Consider the following 21468-nt stretch of genomic DNA (forward strand, 5'->3'; position numbering starts at 1 on the left):
GCCACTATAGGATGCCTAGATAACCCAGCTACAACACTAAAATAGGCACTGCAGATATACACACCGTCAACACGATGCAATGAGTGAGCACACGCACCAAAACACCGCAGTGAGGTTTCACAGCAACTCCTCCTTATATCCTAAACATGGCTGTGCATACATACAACCTATCCAGTCAAGGCCCTCACCGCACACCTGCACACCACAATTAAGCTAAAAAGATACAATAAAAACACGGCTTGCAGTATAACCAGTTTGTATTACCCTAATATCACATTGTTAGCACAGCTTCGCGATACCACCAATGTCCACCCTCTGCTCTGCCAACATGCCCCTTTTAAGGGGTGTGTCCTTAATTGGCATTGATTGTCTTATGAGAAGCAGCTGGAGGCACGGCCGCAAACGTCCCGAAAGCTGGCCACCTACTGGAGGAGCTGGAGGCTTGGCAGCATGCATTACATCTACACTTTGAATTCCTCTGCTCTGCTCTTGACTGTCCCTTCTCCCCTCTCTCCCCTCCAAGGGACCTATTTATGACTCGATTTAGGCCTAGTGGTAGTTACCTGGCTGTTAGACTGATGGCGTGGAGCTGCTGAAAGGTCATCAGAATGACGTTTCGATCCCCTCCCCACCCTCCCCCGCCTACTCCTCCGGCCTCCTGCCCCCGGCGTGAGAGGGAATGTGAGGGAAGTTACCTGAGCCCTGGACCTCATCTGGGGGCTCTCATCCAGGGCTTACAGCTGTGCCGTAATGTGGCGCTGCCCAGACCTTATCGTCTCATAGGACCCATCACAGCGTACCAGCTGCGATCCCAGGGAATCCCTGGTGTTACTGTGCTGCTGGGTAGACCAGGGCAGATATTAACAGACTCACTCTCCTGTCTGGAGTGTGGATCTCAATAATATTGATATACGCACAGCACCGCAAGCTAGCATGGCCGGCTACAGCGCGGCCATCGTTGCTCTGATATACTGCCCGCACAATAGATAATATTTTATGTACCTCCCCATGCACAGCACAAATATTATGACTATTAGTACATTAATTAACTCTCTGGCCTGGGGTGTGCCGCACAGCCAAGGTTAAGAGCTACTTTAATTAAAGATCAATACCATTTTGCAGTATATTTCCTCTGTTCAGACAGAGGGGTTTTACCATCCATGGTATGCCAGGGTGAAATACACCAGTAGTTGACCGCAGACAGGTAAGTGTGGAGGGGAAGGAGGAGAATGCCTAACTAAGACAAATCTCAGGGCATATTTGGGAAATACTGGAAAGTATATTGTAGTGTGCTGCACACCAGATGTGCTGGTTATCAAAAAGAATTGTCCTCAGTGTTGGCTGTTGCCTGCCAGCCAGGTTTATCAAGAGGGAGTATTTGGAAAGATCCTGGCCATTGCTGATGTTCGTTTCTTCTGTCTAGTGGACCTGCCTTCTCCCTCATCTTACACCAAACAGTGTTGTACTTCAATGGGGGGGAAGGTGGGGAGGGGGGGCAAGGGAGGCGAGGGGAGGCCTGAGCTGAGATCAAAGTCAGGCCACTCTCCGCTAGTCAGGCACACAGCCAACCACTCAGCCAGCTACTCAGCCATCCAACCAACCAGTCAGTTAGTTACACCTTAGGCTTTAGTCCTTGTTTGTAGTGCTGGAGGTGGCGGACCCAAAAACACACCTTCAGTCTCAGGGCTGCTAAATTCCCCTCAGATCTTTGTAATCCGCCCGGATTTTGTTTGACAGGACAGAGATCCTCCCGCTGTTCCCAGCCCCCAGCTTGTTCCTGTTCCGGAACGGAGCCGACAAAGGGTGGCTATCCCTCAATCCTAGTCTAGCATGGCCAGGCCAAATCTAGTCTAACCTAGCCTAATCTAGCATAGCCTAGCCTAGACACATTCAGTCCTACTTCACGCTAAGCAGTTTTGGAATATGGAGGATTGGTCTGGCCAAGCACCTTGAACTTGGTTAATCACCGCTGCTAATTATCTCCAGTGAGCCTCTACACCACCTAGATCTGCAGTCTGCTGCCAATCCCATTCTTAGAGACTCAGAGGGATGACACAGTTGTTGGTTGGTTCCAGGCCAGAGCGCTGAATATTGCTCAATATTATAGTTTCCGTTTTATTTCAAGAATAAGAATTATGAATGTTTAGGTGCAAACCTCACTGAAAAACTGTTTCCATTTTTTCCATACGCAATAGCAGATAAAACATTATACTTGAACTATATGTGAGCACACACGTATTATATGGATGTATGATACATGGGAAGTTGGTCTCACACAAAACATACATTGGCGCTGTACTCGAAGAACTGGGAGAGAGAGAGAGAGAGAGAGAGAGAGAGAGAGACGTAATGGATAGTACAGCTCGCCTTATCAATGCTGTTCTGGTTTCAGCTCAGCTTGCATGGGTCTCTACGGGCCCATTGACCAGTATCTCTCTGTCTCTCTCCCCCACCCCTCCTCCACCCTCCCCCTCTCTGCCCCGCCCACGCCACACAAGACTAAGACAGGTTAAACAGTTAAACGCCAGCAAATCCAGCACTGCCCTGTGGGAAATTTGCTTCTAATCCCTAACTTATAGGCACACAATCAAAGCCAAAAAGCCCCAGCAACAAATCTGATCTTCCCCCTAACAGTCTCAGGTCTCCTGGGAAGGCCCGGAGAAGCTCCTCGGACAAGGCTGAGATGGATAAATACCTAAATGATGAGACAGTCTGGGGACGAGGGAGCTGTGTCTGGCTATGGCCGCTCACCTCCAATTTGGCATCCGGGCAATGAAAGGCAATTGTGCAGCAGCCCCCACACAGCAGCCAGTCCTTATTATTATACGTTGAAGTGCGGCTCGGCCAATGATTAATGACAGTGTCAGGGCGAAAACAAAGCGCAGCGCAAGTTATCTCCTCTCCACCTGCTCCTGCTGCCCGATTGGAGGAGAGAATGGGAAAGGGCGCAAGCAGTACACAGCCAGATAATGGAACAGGGGAGCGAGGAAAGCGAAGAGGAGAGAGGGGGAGATATAAGAGAAGTGAGGGAAATGGAGAGTGGAGGAAGGAAAGAGAGTGAGAGAGAGAGTGAGATAGAGAGAGAGAGAGAGAGAGAGAGAGAGAGAGAATGAGAGAGAGAGAAGAGAGGATAGGACAGGCGAGGCGAGGAGACAGGGAAAGAGAAAATGAGAAAGAGGTCGGGGAAAAAAAAGAGAGAAGGGGAAAGAGAGAAGGAAAAATTGACATGGGAGCGAAGCACTAGAAACTGAGGAAGAACAATTCCACACAAAGTAGTATGGTCTACACTACACCATAGTGGTACACTACGCACAGGGTACACACACATAAACCCGAGATTACTCTCACTATTAAACAAAAATGCTGTATCTGCATAAATACAGTCAATTTAATTGCCTCCCTTTCATAAAAGGTAGAATTCCCGTCAGAATGTTTATAGGTGTGAGTGAAGATGAAGCATCCAACTTGCTAGTCGTTGTGGTCTGTGGTATGAGTGGCCCAGACTCAGGCTGGGTGATTGATTTGACAGACATAGTGGACTTTCATGGCGTCTGTGTTTGTTAGGTCCAGCCCCACTGTCCCCTGCTGTATTGGTGTTGACATTTATGAGATGGTGTCTGAGGGGGCCTCGCAGACCTCACTAATGAGAGCGTGAAGGCTTTGGAGGGATGCAGCAGCCTGACACTGCCATCCAGTGGCCTCCTCCGGAACTGTGCGACAGGATGAGCTGAACGGAAACGGCACTTGGCACAAATGAACTGTTGAGAATTTTTGCATCTTTGATGGTGGACACCAGATATCAAAACGCACAACATAAAATTGCACGCATTGCACAGAAAAATTATTATGCCTCAATTATGGATGTTGTGTGGTATTGTGCAAGTGATACATTTTGTATTCATAAAAAAATGATGCATACATAATATGGACAAACATATTATATTTTAGAATTAATCCAACATGCTGCACATATTTTTCAGATCTAAGTTTGAATTCAATGGAAGAGAGCATACTAATAGTTACAACTGGGAAAACAAAGACAAGAAAAATCGAACTTAGTCTGTATTTTAAACATGCACGTAAACGTGGGATTGTGTCCCATCGCCACGCATCCCAGCAGACTTGTTATGACATATCTTTGAAATGAACTCTCATTATTCATACGGGTATCTTTTCCTGCATAAGATCAATGACACAGACGTACGCAAGAAACTGCCCATGTTTACTAAAGCCACCAGTCTGGTACGTGAATGTGTGTGTGTATGTTGGGGGGGGAGTGACTGTGCGCCTGTCACACACGTCCCCCAAATCAGGTCGATTTGTGACAGGGAGTCACGGGCGCCGCGGCGACGGGGACAGGACATTGGTAGGAGAGCGGAGCTGACCCAGATAACGCCACGCTACAGTACGCAGGGCCACTGAGCTTTATTCGAGCACAGGGCTCATCCTGAGTCACAGGAGCCGACCCTCGCCTGCTCACTTATGCTGGGAGCAGGGAGAGACAGTGAGATCACTGGCGTGTTCAGACCTGTGGACGGCGAACTGGAAGACTATTCTTCAGTTTAGACATGAATTTCAGGAGTTACTCTGGAGGGTCATTTTTCAGCTTTTCTATGCATCCTCTGTCCAAGGTCTTCTGACATGAGTGTTGATCTCGGACGCAGGAGGACCCCTGATCCCCCCTCTCTATTAAAACCAGGAAATGAAAGTCGGCCACCCTTGGCTTCTCTAATGAAGCTTCTCAGCTGCCCAAAGAGCGCCTCGCTGCCCCAAACACCGCGCTCCCCCGCCAGCACAGCTCCTCTGCCACTCTCCTATTCCACCTCTAATGAATTCTATTTCAGGATACGTTCCCCCCCAAAAATACAGAGTTTGCCAGATGAGAAGAAATGGGGAAGTTTCAAAGGACCCATACGCCACACCAAAGGGCTCGTCTCCTCTCTGTCAGCAGCATTCACCTGAGGTAGGGTGAGTTGACAATATCTTCAAGATTACATTCCCAGCAATGCTGCTGTTGATGAAGGAACTGGGGTTTAATGAAGTCTTTCTACGGAATGTAAAGAAGACACTACCTGAGTACAGAGAGGCCCATAGGCTGAAGGAGCTCTGACTCGAGGGGAGGAAAACAGGGATAAACAGGGAAGGGATGAGGGAGGTGGACAAGGGGGGTAACCGCGCAGTCCACTGATAGGCCAGGGTTAGGGGTCATCCATACCGTTCTTCGTGGCCTTCAGCGACGCGCCCAGTTCCGACAGATTCAAGTGTACACCGCCTGATACACGCGTGTAGGAAATGTCCGTCCCCCGTTTGGGTGTGTCTGCTGGGCCCTTGAGACACTCACGGACAACAGGACGAGGCCTCTGACCGCTTCATCGGTCGGTGTGTGCACGACAACCGTCACCATGGCATCCCTTTGTCACCCCGCTCTGGGATGCCAGCTATGTGCCTCTGATACGTATGTGGTGTCTATACAAGGCTGTGGACTTGGCTAGCCTTTTAACCCCTTCAGATCTGTCAGGAAGGCCTGGTGTGAGGAAGACAGACGCAGCCGTCTGGGAGACCTTGACTTGCTCATGTAGCAACGACGAGATGTCCTCGCTGCCTTCACAGCTACACCACGACTGACGACAGAGCAGGCCCTCGCCACTATAAGCAACAATGTGCACCGAAAAAAGGAGTCTGTCGTTTTAACGTAGTTCTTCGTGACATTGTGATACCTACGGAAAATGTACAGGATGTTGTACTTTGAATCTGTGAGAGTGAAGCTGTCCGTTAGATGTGAGTTTGGAGGGTTTGGTAATTGAGCATGATGAGATGAAGAAACCCCCTTGTCTTCATTAGCAAACGCGGCCTGCGCCCTACTCGACTACACAGCATGGTGGTGTTAGGGCGGAGCGGCTCTGCACAGCACTCTGTCGATGTGGGATTACTTCACGGGCATCTTTGAAGTTCTGAGTCGCTGTTGCTTCCTTTGTGAGTAACGACGGGAGGAAAAGAAAAAACACCCAAAAGAATACCTGAAAGAGAACAATATCAAGTGCCATATGTATATGTTCCTTTACTCCTCTCTCTCTCTCTCTCTCTCTCTCTCTCTCTCTCTCTCTCTCTCTCTCTCTCTTCTCTCTCTCTCTCTCTCTCTCTCTCTCTCTCTCTCTCTCTCTCTCTCTCTCTCTCTCTCTCTCTCTCTCTCTTTCTCTCTCTCTCTCTTGCTCTCTCTCTCTCTCTCTCTCTCTCTCTCTCTCTCTCTCTCTCTCTCTCTCTGTCTCTTTCTCTCTCTCTGTCTCTCTGTCTCTCTCTCTGTCTCTCTGTCTCTCTCTTTATGATTCTCTCTCCCCTTGCTCCACTCCTTCCGTTGTTCTGCATGTGTTCTGTGAGGCCCTGCCTTGTGTCTGCAGAGGCCCTTTCATGGAAGCAGTAGGGTACAGAGAGGCGCGCTACAAACCCTCTAATGTTCTCAAACGCACAACCCAGGGACAAAACACGAATTCCGCGCGGCGTCTCCCCTTGTAGTGCGAGGCGCAGACAAGCTCGCGTTTAGCAGGGGCCCTCGTCTCCGACGTGGGGTCCGGTGGGATGTGTTGCTATGTGTTTATCACAGGATGAACTTCTTCTTTTTATGTGGCACGTTCTTCCCCCCCCCCTTCCCTCCCCCCCTCGCTCGCTCTCTCACTCTCTCACTCGCTCTCTCTCCTTCACGCTCTCCCTCTCTTCCTCTGTTCCCTCCTATCCTTGGTGGCTGCTGCTGAAGGAGTGCCCTAGAGTTCAGAGAATGGCAGACACACACGCACACGCACACAGAAGGAAGCACGTTTTTGAAACAGAGAATGAGCGCTTCTCTGCTCTCCTAGCAGCCAGGGTAGTTCTCTACTCCTCAGGAAGGTAGGGGCTTCTGTGCTTGTGTAGTTGTGACACAGTTATGCCTCAGAAGGTCTGTGTGCAGTTAGTGTCAGTGTGCTTCTGTCAGTTCCTGCCCTATATCCTCCATCTGCAAAAACTTCATGGTATATCAGGGAATTCACCTACATCATTCTCTGTAAATGAACACTCGAAATACATTGCCAAACTTTTATTTGGTCAATTTGTCAGATTGAGGAGTAGACAAACTGAGTCTGTCATATATCTACATTCACATTTTACAATGATAATATTGTGACATACTGAACACCATTGTCTTGTAAAGTTAACTGTCCATGTCAAGTGCTCCCCTGTGTCTAAGTCAAATACAACAGCACCCTCTGGTGGATGTTTAGCACATTCAGGCAGTAACGAAGATCTTCACTACAAACCCCATCAACATAAACGCTAAATACAGTGTTCTGTGGACTTCTGAATGCAATGTGAGTAGAATGATCGTTTGTAACAATGAAGAGGAAACCGAGCCAGCCAGCAGAACAGAACATGCAGTAGTGGTCCAGACTGAGAAGTAAGCAGGTAAGGCTAGGATAGGCTAACTCATCCTCCCTGAGAAAACCAGAGAAACAGCAGAGGTCAGGTCTCTGTGTCCCCAGCCGACTACAATAAGGACCTGACGGTGGAAACAGATCAGAAAAGGAGTATGGTGACTCATCAAACCATCAAATTCAATCACAGAAACCGGTTGGCACTTCACACATCCAGCTGCACCCTGTCTTAGTAAAACAGTCCCTCTGCTAAGGAGAGCTGGTGTTTACTATCCCACTGAATGGATAGGATTGTCTGCTTCCTGCATGTTGTAACTGGCCCTCCTAAACAAAGAGGCACCCAGGTTCAGATCATCAGGTTTAAGCGGTGTGCCAAGTGTCAAATGCTTGTTTTTATGCCTGCAGTCTGATGTTTTGATGTGACAGAAAAAAATGTGTGTATGTGTGTACATGTGTGTTTCTGTTTGTATCTGTTGGTGAGAATGTGTATGTGCATGCCTGCGTGTGTTTCACCGAGTACGTGATCGCAAAGTTCTCCTGATATCTGCATGTGGGAACATCGAGTTCCCTGTCCCCCTATCGTAAGAGGTGGTGCGTTAAATGGCGATGACACTCATTCCCTGCTCGCTAACCGGATGAGCAGATCACGATGATCAAAGGGAAGACAGGACTTAGGAACAGCCAACCTAGAGGAGACACTCGTGACGTGAGGGAACAGCTTATGGCTGCTGTGAAGTTCACGTCGGTACAGCCAAACATGTGTTAGTGTCAGATAATGTCCACATCGAGAGGCTGGGCGTTAGGCCGTGTTCCGCACAGTGTACGCTCAAGAGATGGGGTCGCACCTTGGGAGGGAGGAATCGTGTCTCTTTTCTTCCCGGATGACAAACATCTGGGTGAGCAAAGGGGAAAGCAGGAGTGCTGGAGGAGTCGTTTCACGCTGCAAATCCGATGAATGGAAGTGACATGATGTCGTTTGACTTGTGAAGAGGCTGTGGAAGGAGGTTGAGTGTTTTCTGGTGCCGCTGCCGGCTTGTTTACCTGCTTGAACGCAACGCTTGAGAGGGGGAAAGGGAAGCTCGCTGCCTCTCCTGCGCGCCTCTCTTTCTCCCAAACCGTCCTAGCAGCAGCTGTAGCCTGGGGCTAGCCCCTCTATCTCAACACATACCTCAGAGCTGAAACTTGGGGGGTGGGGGGGTGGGGGTGGGTTTTGGTTTCGGGGGACAAATCCCGAGATCGGGATTGGGGGCATCAAAGACACAGGACATGGAGAGAGGAGGGAGGCGGAGGTAGAAGACTGAGGAGGTGGAAATTAGGCTGAGAAAGGGTGGGGGGAGGGACAATAGAGGTGAGGAGGTTCCATCTTTGCAGTTAAGGAGGCACACAGTCCAACACTGTCTGCTACGTGTCTTTCTGAGGGTTCTGCATCAGTCCTCTCAACGGGCACAAGGCACAACTCCATCTGTTACAATACAGGCTAAATGAATCACAAGGAAACTGAAATGTTCTGGTCAGAACAGTGATCTAATTCAACTTTATGACAACACTTTATTATTATTTTTCTTTTTTTAACAATTGATTACATTCATTTTTCAATCCAGAGTTCACTTTTTCAAATCCGTTACACAGAAAAAAAAGTTACACAGTTACATACTTTACTAAACATCTTTCTTTACCAACATGCAGCTCAGAACACCACTTAATTGTATCAAATGAACCCCTTCTACCACATTCTGACAAACACGGGCCTCGATCAAGAACACTGTCACATATAAGACACTGGTCTAAGAAACACAACAACCAGTAACAAACTAGATTTTTTGGTCTAGTATTTAGGATATTTTACATATACCTGTCCTGAGTGGTACCACTTCATTGTATTTACAGTAATATACTGCATTCTATATGTGAATATGATGTGCTACAACAATTAATCAGACATTTTGTAATATTCATAATTTTTGCAACATATTTGAGGAGAATAGTCAAAGTGATTTAAAGTATTTATCATTTGCACAGTATAACACAGGTCATTCTGGGCAATTAAAATTACGGTAACTTTATATTTTATTTTATATTTTATTGAATATTTTATTTAAATTCTAAATCCACTTAGTATTGCTAGTTTACGTACCCTTAGTATAGTTAGACCTCATATTTACATTTTTAAGATTCCCAAATGTTTAATGTATGCACCTACCTGCCAAAGTAAATTCCTTGTCCTTGTCTGTGCAAACTTTCATGGCGGTTAAAACCCATTCTGATTCTAAAACCCATTCTGAAATTCTTATGACAAGGCAAGGCAACAGTCATGTACAAGGCATAAAAATACCAAAAAGCAAATACAAAATTTAATACTGGCCAAAAATGTTACAAATAATTCAAAAACAGTAAAGGAAACACTGCCAAAGTATTTCTGCACACACACAATTAAAGTAGAGTCAATCTAACAAATTAATTGCAATAGGCATTTTCTATACACATGATATCATTTCATCAGCACAGACATGTAGTTATTTTATTCAACCTTATCTTCTGGATTTGGCCACACGTTCACATCTGCATTACACCATACCCTCTCTTTATGTACACCTGGGAAATGATGTCTTTGCATGTCTGATCCATCCCTGACTGATTCACTTCCTCTGTCAGCTTCTTCTCCATGTCTGGCTGCACACATATAAAGTACACGTCCGTTTTCTTGTATGAGATGGAAACAACACCTGGGTCAGAGGTGGTAGATATGAAAAAATGTACTTGAACAAATGTTGTTTAAACACAAACTGTCAAATGTATTTCAATTTGAAAATGTGAATTCAGTTTGGACAAATGTTTGAAACTACCTGTAAAAAAAAACGATACACTAAATACAGAAAAAAAGAGAATCTAAACCCTACAAAAGCTGGCAAGATAACATGTCAAACCGTTCCACCGAAAGAAACTTCAGCTCATGAAACAAACCGATGTTTGTCATCCTCACAAGGTCTGCTATGAGGTGAAGTGTGTGTGTGTGTGTGTGTGTGTGTGGGTGTGTGTGTGTGTGTGTGTGTGTGTGTGTAGTTAGAGTCCTGTAGCTTGCAGGTTTGTTGTGAATTGTCTAGAAGTCAACACCCCATACCCTTTGTGGTAAAAGGGAAGGAAGTCTAAGTGATAGAACCACAACACAGGAAACCCAGACAGCAGGTGTTTTAGTGTCCACTCACTGACTGTCAGGATGCTTGATTAACTGTAACCACTGCTAAGAGAAGAATTCTACAGTGGAAATGTATGCACACATATATGTCAGAATTTGAATTTTTGAAGTTTGATTCCTAGATTCTGAACTGAGTATGTTTGTCCACTGTACCTCCAGGCTAAGCTTCAAATGATTTTGGACACTTATCCAGACCCATGTAGTAATTAGATAAATTCTTACAGCAGTAATTTCCCCCATGACATCTTGTGGTGTTTGCTCCCTCTACTGGTACTGCGTGTAATTGCAGAGATTGTGACGGGATCTCTCAATCATTCATGCAGACAAGTAGGCTGTGTTAAGTTATTGGACTTCCAGGGTGCTTTAGCAAAGTTAGTTTTGTTTTGCCGTCTAAACATATACATATGTTATGACCACATTTATGTGTGAACAAATTGAGTTTGTGTATTTCAGTTTCGTTGAAACACAGACATTCTGAGTTTTGAATTAGTGGAGCGTTTGAGGGTTCTGTATTGCATTTGCAGTTTGGGCAGTGGTCAGCTACAAGGCTGGGAAGTACAGGAGCAGAATAACACCTCAGGACCTTCAGGTGGGAACCAGGCACTCTGTGTGCTCCATCAGAGAGAAACAGAGACAAAAATCTGTGTTGATGTCAGCTATTCACAAAACGGTATAGGATGTCTAGGACCACAAGATGGACAGGACGGTAACAATTACTGAACGCAAGGTAAAAAGAACTGTGCCTGGTTCATAATATTATCATGGCCATCATGCTCATCATTATCATCTGAAGGTGAACCACACAAATGGACAGATATTCTCCTCTCCACCGGGGGGCAGTGTAGACCACAGAACGGCCTTCACAACAGCACAATTCAAATTTCCCCTAGCAACAGGGCTGCTGCGTGTTCATCCACACACACCTACCTCCCACGTGACCACCCTTCCACTTTCATATGCACAAACAATTCATCACAGGAACATACAAACAACGTCCGGACCCAAGCGCCAGCATGAATGTGAGATAGTGGGTGGGCACACACATGAATCCCTCTTCACATGTTGCACAAACATGCCCACACGCACACGCACTCGAGCGGACATTTAAATAAACACACTTGTAAGGAACTAAATCCAAACGATGACATTTGCTGGTGTGAAAACGAGGTTATGGGAGCGAGAGCAGGCCTGTGCGTTGGGAACACTGTGTCGGTGTGACACCCTGGTCCCTGTCTGCCAGGCAGCCCCAGTCTTGCTGTCAATGCACATAAAGCCACTTTCAATGTGAATGGAGTTGCTTTCAGGCTTTCAGGCCACGGTCAGAGTCAATGCAACAGGCCCCAAAGTAGACTCCCCCCCCCCACACACACACACCCCTCTGAAGTCCCTCCCCCCTCACCTTCGCCCAGGCTTCCTTCCCTCTACCACTCACGGTGCCCTCTCCTTCGTTCCTTGTCCCTCTGTCTCTCCCTCCCCCCCCCCCCCCCCATTCCGCTCACTTCAAACCCACTCCGCCCCTCATCCTTATCCTGTCTCCCCCACTCTCCCTCTTCCTATCTGCCCCCACCATCTCTCCCCAACCATCACCCCCTCCCCCCACACACACACACACACACATCCACCACCACCACCCTCCCTGTCCCAGATAAACACACACAGACTCTGCCTATTTGTCCCCTTTGTGAAAACTAATCTTGAGATTCTGCTGCTGTACGAGAGATCAAAAAAAAGCAACCCCAAATAAATCAATTGGCTCTGCAGGTCTCAAGACTGCCATGCAAATTGGCCCTGAAAGACAGCACTATGTGGAACCTTTCTTTTTATAGCTCCTTTAAGAAATAAAAGTAATCTTTGGGAGAGAGGAGAGTGCACAAGGTTGTCTTGCTGAAATCCTCAGATTCACAGGAATCCTGTCCAAGGACAGCAGAGTTGGCTAGACTTCTTCCCCCACTCTCCTACAGTAGACTTCCATCACCCCCACTATAGAAGAGAAACGTGTTTTTGGTCAAAAAGATTTACAGTACACTCGCTTAACTGATTGTGTAACCAAACATCGTTTCTGGGTCAGGACACCACCAGTCTAGCCCCAGCAGAGCTGAACTTTGTTGAGGTAATCAAATTTGTCAGAACCCTGAACCCCCTCCCGGCCATAGGAAACAGACTAATTACTTCTAATCAATTAAGAGGCCCGCAATGCTCAGTCTGTCTGCGTGCTGGAGGGTGACAGGCATGTAAACTACACAGGCGACCCCCCTCTCCACCACACACACACACGCACACATCCATGGCTCTGGAATTAGCTCTTTGATCTGGGTGCTGTGAATGGCTGTACTGGGCGGGCTTTATATTGGACAAAGCAGGGTGTGGATACAGCTGTGTGGGGTGCAAATACAGTTGTGTAGGGTGTGCATAGGGCTATGTACAGTTTGTAAGTAGCTATGTAGGTGTTTATAGAGCAAGTCTATAATGCAAGTAGGGTTGTGCAGATGTCCACATAGGGCTGTTTATGATGTAGAGCAATGCAGGGTTTACAGCGTTGTGTAGGCTGGTGGGGAGGGTATGGTAGGGCTATGGGTGGGTAGGTGTATGTAGCGTTGGGTCGACCCTGAGGTAAGCTCCTGAAGGATGTGATACTGACTGATAATGGGAGTTGAGTTCTATCAGAGGCTTTCAAAGTCCTCATGAATTCAGGCTCTATTAGGCGCATGTGTGCCACATGTGTTGGTCGGCGAGGGGCTGCTAAGAAAGCAGTTTGAGGATCGTCGAGGAGAGAGCTGTGGACCGCAACACTGGCGCCCTGTACAGCGCGAGTACAAACAGCTTCACTTTGTCCCTTTGAATGTGACATTGATGTGTTTACCGTCGTGTCGAAGTCAGATACGTTCCTCCATCAGGGGCCCAGGATACCTTCAAGATAGCCAGGCTGTTCAGCACATGCAGGCTGGGCTGGGAGTTGAGGATGGGTGGCGAGGCAGTGGTGGGGGTGGAGATGGGGTTGGAGGTGGGAGGAAGGGGGCAGGGGGGAGTGGGGGGGAGAGTGGGGGGGGGGGGGGTAGATCTGGCAGTTTCTAAAAGGGTCTGTAAGCTCACTTTGTTGGTCGGAATTTGCAGCACCACGGAACAACTTAATAACAATGCGTGAAGCAATGAAAATGACACAGCTCCTGCTCCAAAGGAAAAATTAATTGCTCTCAGGTTGCACTCGGGAAAAATGTGTTCATTCGAACGCACACGTGCACACGCAGACAGGGAGCCCGAACACAGATATTCACCCACGTTTGCACACACACACAAACACAGGTGTGTGTGGAACCCTTGGCTGTTAGCTGAACCCTGCCCAAGGCAGCCTTGTGGAAGCGCAACCATGTGTGTTTGTGTGTGTGTGTGTATGTGTGTGTACCTAAACCTGCAGCTCTTGTGTGGCTTGGGCCACATTCCAGGCCTACCTCCCTGGGCGAGAAACTGCATTCAGCATTCCACTACCTCCTTGTCAGGCCAGGTGCATTCCTTGCTGTGAGGAGGGGCCACACACACACACACACAGATATGCACACACACACAGATAGGCCCACACACACACAGAGATAGGCACAGACACACCAAGGCATGCACACAAACATGCACATACACGCTTAATCCCCCCCCCCCTCAAAAAAGAACTTGCATAGGCGTGTACATACATCTCAACCAGTGGTGCATACACAAGTCTGCAGTCTCCTATTAAATGTATTGTGTACACAACACAGATAGTCTGATTCAAAACCTCAATCGCACATACCCACATTCAAATACCTCGACACACTGCACACACAGTTAGGAGTACATACGCGAGCTGTAACCCACTCACATGACTAAAAACACACACACACACGAGAAACAAACTGCCATTATCTGTGCAGTGTGCTCCTTTCAGGAGTGAATGCAAGTCTGCTGTCTCTTTAATTCATGTATGATTCAGTCATTTCTAATGCATGGATTTTTCTGTTTGGAGGATGAGGCTGAGCTATTTAAAGATCAGGGGTTGAATACATGGTGAATGTACAGCCAGCCTCTTTTTGAAGTTCTCACGCTGCTACTGCCAATGAGCTGTGACTCACACATGACAGTGCGGACGGGGGTGGAGAGTGTGTGTGTGTGTGTGTGTGCACAGCCACATCCGGGTCTTTCTTCGGGGCTCTCGTCGCCGTTTTCGCTCCATCTCTGAGCTCCGTAAGGAGTCACAAGGGAAACATCCGGATGCTCTTCCTCTCCTCTTTCCTCCTTTCTTCCCATCTCTGCTCCTCTGTCCCTCCCGTCCTGTCCTCTCCATTCCTCTCCTCCGCGCCATCTCTGATCCAACCCTGTCCTCGGTGGACAAACACACTGTGGTCTGAAGGGCTTGACGACACTTGCCTTCTCTCAAGGGTGAAAGGGACAAGCATAAGAGGTGAGGGGGGTGGGGGGGGGGGAACAGGAGGCGAGGTTGTGAGTGAGGGAGGGAGCTCATTTTAATGCTCCTTTCATGCAAAAGGCAGTTGTATCTGCAGGCTTGGTCCAATGTAAAAAGCCGCAACGGGGCCCGGAACAAAAGCTCCATTCAGCACAAGCGCACAGCTTCCCCTTCACACTACTCGACCATCACACACAGAGAAAAGGGCTGCTGGTTACATGCTAGTTGACAGGCACGGGACTCCATGCTTGAAAAGCCTTGAATCAGACCCATTCTTCTGTGGCATGGAGGACTATACCTTGGTGTTCACGCTCCGGCTCCACTTCCCCTGGTCCAGCATTCCTCCTCCTCTTCCTCCTCCTCCCCACCGTCCCTCCCTTCTCTTCCTCATCCCTCCCGCTCTGTCCTCCGGCTCCTCCACCTCCTCCAATCCTCCTCGTGTCTGCCGGGGAAGCGGGCTGATTCCTCCCCACGCTCCCCCCCTCCCACCTCTCACCCCACACACACGCGCAACACCCCTCTCCACACACACACGCATACAGCCGTCCCCCGTCTCCCCCACCCACTACTCGTGCACTTTCCATACGGCCACTTTTCATCACTGATGTGGCGCCCCCCACCCCTCCCCAACACACACACACCTCTCCCACCCTCTCTCTGAATGAATGGATGTTGCCGAAAGAGCGAACGAGAGTTGGACTGGTCCTCTTTTCTCCTGGGTTCCTCCGAGAGGGCCACCCCTTCAGCTGCCACAGGAGTGGTACGGTCCGAGACGGAGCGGACTGCAGAACTTGTGAGAGCACATTGTTTGTAATCTCGCATCGCAGGGGTCACATCCTGACTCGTGTGTCCGCTCCCCGAGCCCCTCGCCTCTCCTCTGTCCTCCCCCCCCCCTCACCCCCACCCCCCCCTTCTCTCTTCCTTCCCCCCCCCAACCCCCACCCCTCCCCAGCCTGCAGCTTTTAGACAGGCCCTGTTCTTCCTCTTTTGTGTAGGGAAAAGCTCCGACATCTGAAAACAATCAAATAATCTGGGCACAATGCGCCTCTTCATGGAGGGGTGCTGGTGGTTCCCAGATGAGACTGGGAATGGGGGGGGATTAAAAGGATGGGGGGCGGAGAAGGATGGAGGAGGAGGATGGATGGGGGGATCACAACTGAAGTTTTAGAGTGGGGTCATATTGTCACTGGTTTTAATGGCTGAGCAGGCGTGAGTGGGTGGGGATGCGATGCTTGGGAAACAGGAACGGGAAAAACATGTGGAGCCCTCTCCTCCGGAGTGAACCAACGAGTCACGTCTGAGTCAGTGGTGTTGGTCAGTGATTCCTCTGTCGGGTGGAAGGAGAATGGAAACGTCTCCGGGCCACGTCTTGAAAATGAAGCCGTGCCTGCTGAGAAACGATGAGAGGGGTGTGGGGGAGAGGGCTGTGGGGGAGCCTGTTACTCTTGAGTAATCATAGCGTTCAGGACCTACTCACTTCACACTGATTTTTAAGAAATGTGTATATGTATTGGTCATAAGGCCCTCTCACAGCAGTACAGCAACCATGTAAACAATGACACACGTAACGGATATGAGACATAGGAATACCAGATGACTTAGTGGTCTTGATATTTCAGTGGATTATCGATACGGGTACGTTTATAACAAATGTATCGGTATGTTATACTATAATATACATCCCCTCTCTTCCCTGTGGGCCCCCCCCCATCCCCTCTCCTCCCTGTGCCCCCCTCCCATCCCCTCTCCTCCCTGTGCCCCCCCCATCCCCTCTCCTCCCTGTGCCCCCCCCATCCCCTCTCCTTCCAGTGCCCCCCCCATCCCCTCTCCTCCCTGTGCCCCCCTCCCATCCCCTCTCCTCCCTGTGCCCCCCATCCCCTCTCCTTCCAGTGCCCCCCCCATCCCCTCTCCTTCCAGTGCCCCCCCCATCCCCTCTCCTCCCTGTGCCCCCCCCATCCCCTCTCCTTCCAGTGCCCCCCCCCATCCCCTCTCCTCCCTGTGCCCCCCTCCCATCCCCTCTCCTCCCTGTGCCCCCCATCCCCTCTCCTTCCAGTGCCCCCCCCCATCCCCTCACCTCCCTGTGCCCCCCCCATCCCCTCTCCTCCCTGTGCCCCCCTCCCATCCCCTCTCCTCCCTGTGCCCCCCCCATCCCCTCTCCTCCCTGTGCCCCCCCCATCCCCTCTCCTTCCAGTGCCCCCCCCATCCCCTCTCCTCCCTGTGCCCCCCTCCCATCCCCTCTCCTCCCTGTGCCCCCCCCCATCCCCTCTCCTTCCAGTGCCCCCCCCATCCCCTCTCCTCCCTGTGCCCCCCTCCCATCCCCTCTCCTCCCTGTGCCCCCCCCATCCCCTCTCCTCCCTGTGCCCCCCCATCCCCTCTCCTTCCAGTGCCCCCCCCATCCCCTCTCCTCCCTGTGCCCCCCTCCCATCCCCTCTCCTCCCTGTGCCCCCCATCCCCTCTCCTCCCTGTGCCCCCCATCCCCTCTCCTCCCTGTGCCCCCCCCATCCCCTCTCCTCCCTGTGCCCCCCCATCCCCTCTCCCCCCTGTGACCCCCCCATCCCCTCTCCTCCCAGTGGCCCCCCCCATCCCCTCTCCTCCCTGTGTCGCCCCCCCATCCCCTCTCCTCCCAGTGCCCCCCCCCATCCCCTCTCCTCCCTGTGTCCCCCCACCCATCCCCTCTCCTCCCTGTGTCCCCCCCCCATCCCCTTTCCTCCCAGTGCCCCCCCCATCCCCTCTCCTCCCTGTGGGTAAACAGTCATCTGCAACTTCCTCTCCAGCGTGTCATTAGTCCCCGTGTCGGTCCTGTGGTGCTCCGTGGCGGCAGGATGATTACAGGGACGAGGAGTCCACCGAATACGCCCAGATAAACAGCCCCAGGCAGCTACAAAGGCCTGTCCACCTCAGCCTAAACACAGCTAAACACCACCAAACACAGCCAGGCTCCCCCTGCACGCAGATCAGGTTTCAGACAAGCCAGGTCTATGGTGCACACACACACAGGAAAGGGCCGCTAGGAAACTATACAATCATTGTGGCCAAAACGAAATCAAACATTTCTGGATTTTCTTACAACCAGGCTCACTGGATTTTTGTCATGGGAGCCCCTCTGAAAGATCCTGACCTGCTAGCTCATATTCTGAGACGTGTATAGTGTTAAATGTAGATTACAACATCCAACCTGTTATAAATTAAGTCTTGGACTACAGCTGAACCCTTTTTTCAGACACTTGCAGCCAACAGTACAGACAGGCCTATTATTCATTCACGTCTTTCAAATGGGATCTAAACCAGCCCGTCCTAGAGAGCACAGTACATGACTCATCTCTACTTATTATGGTCTGTATGGAGGCTCACATAGTTGACATTCTATCTATTAAAACGGCCGAGAACATTGAGAAGAGATGTTTTTCTCAGGGGCTACACATTCATGACCTCTTGTCTGAACCGACATCCTCGTAGTCACAAGACAGGCACTCTTAGCATCCCACTGTGCTAGCCAAGGTAGTTCTCCTGCTGCAGGATATACTCCATGCTGTACTGTGAATGATGATTTCGAAAACTATAGAGCACAAGAGCAAAATAGAGTAGAGCAAACAGTTGTATATTTTGCCTATACACAAACACACAGTCCAACATGCCTGAAGGCCCCAGCCACTTCCTAACCCTCAGGCCACTACACCTTTTTCCGCCCGCCACCCCACAATTAGCATGCCTGACAGCCAGTGACTTCCAGGGCCAGGCCACTCTAATCACAGGTATGCATTGTTGTGTTCAGCTGGCAGGATGTTTAAACAGCAAGTCTCGCCCTCACCCCACCCCTACCTCGTGCTGAGAGGGGGCTCTGCTCTGCCCCGCCCCGCCCCGCCTGCTGACTGGATCGTCTGACGGGTTCCACAGCAAACTGGAGAGCGAGGAACCTTTCCTCCTCTCCTCGGGTAGGAGGCCAATCGGGTGATAGAACCATGCCAAATAGGATGTTTTGTTGCCCAGGTATGCGGACAGATAAAACAGGGGTGTGTTATTTCAACAGCACATAAAGGAACATAGTCTGGATGTGGCTGAAGAGCTACTAACCGGGATAGAGGAGAAAAAAAAGATGAAGATCTGCAGATTAGAGTTCTCAGAACCGTAGAACTGTCATCTGTGATCTTCACCAGACACTCTGGTCTTGAAAAAATAGAGTTCTTGTAGAGCTCCAAGAGGTTCAAAGGGTTCTAATTCGAAGGGTTCTGAGACAGGAAGATCGCTCACACATAGTGTCCTGTCTGTAATGGCCTGTACAAAGAGTTGCCTCAACTTCCCTCAACTTGTGACTGCAGCTTGTCTGTCTGTGTCAGTCTGTTTGAAGCTGGCAATCACCTGAGTTTGAGGAAGTCACCTGACTGATCATGTGTCATTGAGGGGACGGAAACTGATTTAAGCACTGTAGACTACAATGCATCTTTGATCTGGCTTGACCTTCAGTTGACTTGGCTTTTCCTCGAGTCTCTGTCTCCCCTCCTTAAATTGTTTTACTATGACAATGATTTCAAAAGAGCATAAAACCATGTACAACATAATACCTTGATTTGAAGACAAAGCTAACAAGACCATGATCCTGTAAACTGAGATGCCAACATTCACATTCTTGATTTGATTTTTTGATTTTCAATGTCATTATGAGTTGCACATAATAATTTCCTAAGGGATTCATAAAGTGAACTGAATTCTAACTATCTAGCAAGGAGGTGAATGTGTATTTGTTTCATTCCTTTGAATTGTGCTTCAGCAGATGGCCATGATTGCTCTTAACGGAGGAAGTCACCGAGGATTGTGTGAGATAAACATCCTGTTGCCCTTGTCCTCGCTACACTGTGTGAAAAAACACAGGAAATGCACTGGCTGTCTATATGTGTGAGATGAGAAACCAAACTGACTCCATGAACTCTGAATTCTCCAAAGGATAGAGGCATGCAAGGGGGGGCGGGAGGGAAAAATCTATGATGGTCATTGTTTTTTAGCTTGTTTTTTGTTAAACATGGGATACGTTTTTATAAGTTTTAATCAAGGTTACCGTACTTTCTTTGGAAGCATACAAAATTAGGAAAGGGAGTCAAATCATTAGGATGTCAATTGTTGCCATGATTTACTTGTTGTTTGGTGACCTACTCAAATAGGCTGTACAAAGTAAGGCATGGAAATGACAAGGAATGTAAGGTGTTGGTTAGATAAGGCCTATGGGCCCAATCCTATCTATCTTTTGTCACACTGATGTAGGCCTACTCAGCCCATTCCCATATATGTCAAGATACAAATCCAATGAAAAGCTTTGCCAGCATTACAATATGTTTTAACAGTGCACATGATCAGAAGGCAAATGGATGCACACTGGTGCCTGGGTTCTGCTGCAACATAAGGCTGTGGCAAAGGCTTTAAGGGAGCCAGTGAGATACAAAGAAACTTCTCACACAACATTCTATCACTATGACAACCAGGCAGAATCATTTAGTCTGATCTATCGCCATTCCACACGACATAGAAATCCAATAGCATTAACGTCTTATATAACCACCCCATTGTTTTGCTCTCCAAGGCATACAACACATCCTCTGAAAGTGAATGGGATTCATGGAGATTATATGGATTTCCTGTGTACAGTAGGCCTATTTGTCAATAGGTTGTTCAGTTCTCCATAACCCACCTTTTATCTTGAAAAAAAAAGCATAGAATATCATTGACTGTTATTGGTGTGTTATACTATAATATAGGCCTACAGTATAACATGAGGACATACAAAACGATATTGTTTATCTACATTTATTATTTTTATATTATGTTCTTTATATCCAATACATCGGCTAAATGTCTCTACTTGGAATGAAAAGGGAGGGGTTGACCATAATGAATTTAAATATCCGCATTATTATTTTTTTTATAAATTTTCATTTCAAAAACGGAAAAAAAAAGAATTAAGCATTTTGTCCTCTGTGAATCTATTTTTCGATGTTCCCGCATTTGCATTGCATTGCCTGTGAATTGAAGCCAACGAATAAAAAGCCGACTGGAGTCTACGATGCCTATCCCTTGGCCCCTTCTACATTAAACCATCAAGGGGAGTCTGATGTAATTCCACGTGCTGCGCCGTGAATTCGGCTTGTGTGCCCATACAAGTAACCCCCATTTAACAAACAGAGCCATTGTAAGTCCCAGGGATCATTTGAAAGCAAAGACTCGTATTGCTACCAACACAATTATTGACGGTAGCATACAATGACAGCCTACAATGATTCCTCCAGATTATTTTCTACTTTGCGTGCTATCACACAGACGCTTTCCTTTGCCATGTATCAATGCGTGATTGAAAGGAAACTTCTTTTGGGAAGTGCGGGGACTAGGCTAGCCTACTTTAATTAAACTTTGTAAGGGACAGGCTTTGCATTTACACCATCTACTATAGGCATCGTTTTAAA

This window comes from Hypomesus nipponensis, chromosome 3, assembly GCF_054491055.1.
Source record: "Hypomesus nipponensis isolate SF chromosome 3, ASM5449105v1, whole genome shotgun sequence".
NCBI classification, from domain to species: Eukaryota; Metazoa; Chordata; class Actinopteri; order Osmeriformes; family Osmeridae; genus Hypomesus; species Hypomesus nipponensis.